Source organism: Branchiostoma floridae, chromosome 8 (assembly GCF_000003815.2).
Source record: "Branchiostoma floridae strain S238N-H82 chromosome 8, Bfl_VNyyK, whole genome shotgun sequence".
Classification (NCBI taxonomy): Eukaryota; Metazoa; Chordata; class Leptocardii; order Amphioxiformes; family Branchiostomatidae; genus Branchiostoma; species Branchiostoma floridae.
Genome location: NC_049986.1, coordinates 16,628,956 through 16,633,727, shown reverse-complemented (window position 1 = coordinate 16,633,727; position 4,772 = coordinate 16,628,956). Strand labels below are relative to the sequence as shown.

The following is a 4,772-nucleotide window of genomic DNA, read 5'->3' as shown; positions in this document are numbered from 1 at the left end:
ACTCGTGTAATGCGCAGGGATGTCGCACAGGGAGCCAAATGCCATTGCGGGGACCTCTGTGACAGCTTCATAGTGTATGACTGATGTAGGGAAAGCAACGTTCGTAATCTCTAGATGGGACTTGCTTCTAGCGCGTCCTACATCGGAAAAAAGGCGCCTTAACAGGAGCAAACAGGCAAGAAAACCAACATAGACATGGTTGATGTATAATAATATCTACACAACACTGCTGCCGCAAAGGTGTGTTCAAGTTCAACTCGTCATATACTATAGCTGACTGCCCACCAACGGTGACACTCGACATGTTGCATGGCACAAATACCCACCACACACTGCGTGTGTACATTACACTCCATACATGTTGCATCATGAAGTTCCGTAAAACGCAGAGGCAAAAGTGACCGGCATTTAGTCCCCTCACGTAAGTGCCTTATGTTTGCAAACTGTAAACTTTTTTGTCTCTAAACACCCACGGCCACACCATCTTCATGACTTTCCTGTGTGCGTCTTGGAGTTAACGTGAGATTGCCTTGCGCTTGTTTCATTTTTTTTTTCAAAATTATCTCAGTCAGTAGATTGTGGACAGGGATTCATAATGACGTAAGTAGTCCTGGGAGATGTAAACCTAAATGATTTTGTTGTTGATAGTAAACGCCGTGGTTATCTGACTAGCCAGATGGTATCATGGGAATCATCGACAGCTTTAGCGTGAAATTGTTGACAATATGTGCCGTACTGCCATTATGTATTACATCGGGGTAAACACTGATAAATCATACTTTAAGCCTATTAAGCATTGGATTGAGGCTAATTAGACAAAAATGTAATACACAGAATAATGAACCAGCTGTTTTCCTGTCTTTACTATAGAATGATGGATGAATAATTATTATGCATACATAATCACTCAATGGGTGTTATTCATCGCTAACAACTGAGACAACTAGTATAAGAAAGCTATTTCACTCCACGCTCTCTACCTCTAAAGATCTCCCCGGCTCGCCTTGGGTAGAATATTCTGTGCAATTTAGTCGTGATTTCTATAATGAAGGCTTGTCCTCTTTATTGCACAACCTTCCAGATCTACGTCTCTGAGGACACGTATCGACGGAGCTGTAACTTTGTATGACCGATGGTGACCTTTAACACAAAAGCAAGTTTCATTATGGCGTACTTCCATGCGTTATCTGCGTTTGTTCGACGCCATTCATCACATGCCAGGTGTCCTATTAATATGGCTCCATGCAATTATGAAATTGAAATTATTCCATCCGAAGAAGGTCTAGGCTCTATTTGGGAGTCTTACCGTACAATGCACGGTAAGATCACCCAAATGAGTTTCAAGGCGAACCGCCTTGCGTTTACTAAAACATTATAGCTGTGTCGCAATTTCGGTTTTTAGGTGACTTGACGGTTGTGGCTTTACCTGCCATATAGGATTGAAAGATGCATTGGTAATATATCATTTGTATGACATTATTTGATGAAAAAGGATGCCTTAAGGTCATTTAGAAAAGAAAGGTGAATTGATTGAGTATCAATGGCATGTTACTGATGGATGAACGATATAGAAGTGTTGGTACATAAATGTAAATCTCAAATCGTACCTGTAATATGCCTTATGTTTGAATGGCATCAAGCGTAAGATATGGACCAGCTTCTAAGAAAGATTAATATACGAGCCACAACTTTGTAGATGTATCGATTCCTTGATTCCCTATTTCTCTTTCTATGACGTACAACTATCTATAATGCTGACTTGCTTGTCGTAGAACTGTGTGCGTGCAAGTTCATAATGTCCGACACAATAGCAGTTCTGGAAGACTTTTTTTATGTGGGCTGAGCAGATCTTGATTAATGCTTGGCTCTGTTGAATTCCTTGTTGTGTGACATAATGACGGCATACCCTGACGTCGTAAAATGAATAAATGCATGTCCTGTGTTTTTGGTAGACATGCCGTACGTACACGCAATCACCGTCGTCTCCAGAGCAGAGCAGAGGCATCTATCTCTCTGCACCATCTGCGGCACCAGAGGGAGGAATTTATGACATCCACGACGCGATTCTAGTTCACAGAACAAAGTTCAACTCGAGTGCACGCATTAGTTGTACCTCCTAGCTGAGAAACAGTCCCAATTACAGAAAAACGAGGGATGTGATTTGTGATCAAAGATCTTGGTATTTGTCTTCAGCATGCCCCAAGGAACGTCGACGCTTCTACTGTGGTCAGGATTTAAGACTACTGTCGCTTGGGACGCCTACAGAAGATGAGACTGGCAGTAAAGACTGCCCGGGGAGCTTAAACATTACATAATGCAAAAACTATGGGTGAATTTATAAGCGATGGTTGTACTGGGTTTGACATTTACAAAGGATATTGAATAGGAATCATTCTGTATTGATTTTAAAAAATGTAAGCTTAAGCTTCACCTGACTAGTTTTCCTTCATCCTTAAATGTCATTGCTATCATAAGTAATTTAAAATCGTCTTTTGTTCACTCATGATCTTAAAATACGATGATTACGTATGCAAGATTTAGAACAAAACTATTTCTATGACGTTGTTCGCCTACCGCATCTCTTGCCCCTCGGGGATATAGGCGCTGTTTAGTAGACATCAGTTGCAAGCACGAGACACGGACACCTGTTATCTGTGCAGTCCCTCCGTTAGAAACCCTCCGGCCTGATGGTGGTGAGAATATTAAAGTGGGACCCAGTGGGGTGAATAAAGGGAGCTACGTGAGAGAAACCACTGCAGCCATAACCAAAAACTCAAGTACTCTTATTTGATAGGAGCAAAAAAAAATACTTCATGAATTGATATTTGGCCCTTATTCACCTTATACACATGAGTCGTACGTAAGTTAAGAATTCACGTTTTGCAAAGTACAGCGCCGCAGCAATGTTAAAAAAATGTTCTTAAAGTAAAACATCGCTACCAAAATACATATATTCCATTACGAGGAAAAGTACGCCATGCATATAGAATATTTGAAGCATTACCCGGTCAACAACCAGCTATGCCAGGCGTATAAGATGGTTGGAGTGTTATACATGAAGACGTACTCTGCCCAATACGTACCTATTTAAAAGTCAATATGTATGGTTGCCTTAGTTTCCCAGGGACACTGACCAACAACGCAATGGTTAGCCCTTAATGATAGCTAACAGCTAGTTGAGCAATCTTGGCTGTATGCACAGCTAAACGAAGAAATAAATAAATATCCACCAGGCTACGATATTTGCGACACCCCTTTTCAGGCTGCGATAGAGCTGCAACTGCTTGGCGACCATTGGTAAATCGTATTTTATACATTGAGAAGTTGTTTTTATGTTTTGTGTTTTGTCTTGTCTTTCGATAGTTTACTATCTCGCATTATGTTAGAAAATATGAAACCAAAGGTCAAACAAATCCATTTTTGGTCTCTGTAAGGTTGCTCAGCGATCGTGGTCTAGTACGACGGCCTAATTAAGATACTGTACATAAATTATGCCTCAGTTTGCTCAATACTAATCAATGTGTTGCTATTTCTAAGAACATTTTGTCCGTAGTTCTAATACTATGACTATTTTGCCCAGGAAATCCGCATTCTCCAAACGTATGGGGTCACCGGTCGCCGTCTCCTCAATCAGACTTCGTTCCAGTTCGAAGTCATGTTATGAACGCTTTTGGTGCCCTTTATTCGCCCTAAGGCATGCAGGCATACCTACAATACGTTTGGGCGTCAGCTAGCTTCAATAACCTGCGCATATATCTCATGTCTCAAACCAAGGAGTCACAGCATCCAAGTTAAATTTAGAACGACGAAAACCGATTCTCAACATCACATTGTGGTTAGTATCTCTACGGTGTAACAAGAGCTTATTAATGACACTAGCAGACTCAAATATTTTCATATGCATAGGCTGCAAGCGATCTTGTTCCCGGCGATTCTTAAAATTGCCCAGCCGATGCTCCAATGCAAGAGTTTGTGTCCAACTCACCCCTTCGCGCGTTCCGTCAGACCTCCTAAATCAGCCATCATCCCGCCCGTTACGATGCCTTGTGGACCAGTCTGGTTGAATAACTGTACACTAAGCTTTACCTTATGCCCCCCATCGGTTACACCAGCTGCACTACGTATCAATTAAGCTGAGCAGGCTTACCTGGGATTATTCCACACAGACTGGCATGTGACGCCTCCAACTGCTCCCCCACGTATCTCTGTTCCACACGGCGCACTGACGCTGTGAAGTCGCTATCCTTTAATTTGTATATAATGTTTATGATATGATCTCAGTACCCATACACCTGCCAGGGACTGCCGCGCGGCGATGTCATTATGCAAGAATCTTGCAGGCGATAAATATGCCTAATATAATTCCCCGTGCAAATTTCCTGCGGCTGGCATGACCTTTTCTTTCTCAACGCGTCGCAAGAGACATTTAGAATCCGCGGCGAAGTGAAACAGAAGTTTATGTTTAAAAGGGTAGGTCGCCCCAGTGCTGAGAGTCACTTGCCGCAGTGGAAAATTGGGTATTCCATACAACATTCATCACTCAGGGTTGCACCAGGGCATCGTTTCCGCTGCAATCACGTCATCATTTCATTTAACCAGACCTTGTTCATCTGGCGGAGATTGATGTGTTTTTATGTAAGATCTTTGCAATGTTCAGATATTACAGAAAACGTTGCATACATATGTCTGACTGGCGCCGGCGGATGCATACCGTCATAATCAAATGAATATTGCTGGCTAAAATGTCTATCTAGCCGTTTACTGCCTACAAA

The 4,772-nt window shown here is 42.1% G+C and overlaps 1 protein-coding gene across 2 annotated transcripts in view; it reads right to left on the bottom strand.

Moving 5' to 3' along the window:
- The window catches only part of LOC118421265 (netrin-G2-like), a 67,520-nt gene extending 63,142 nt beyond the window's left edge, over positions 1-4,378 (bottom strand). Inside the window, exon 1 of one of the 2 annotated variants that reach the window (XM_035828481.1) lies at positions 4,148-4,378. The gene's annotated coding sequence lies outside the window, so the exon portion shown is untranslated. Of the gene's footprint in view, positions 1-3,985; positions 4,071-4,147 lie in introns of those variants that run through there. The other variant, XM_035828482.1, reaches the window with a different exon arrangement.
- Positions 4,379-4,772: the final 394 nt, after the last annotated feature.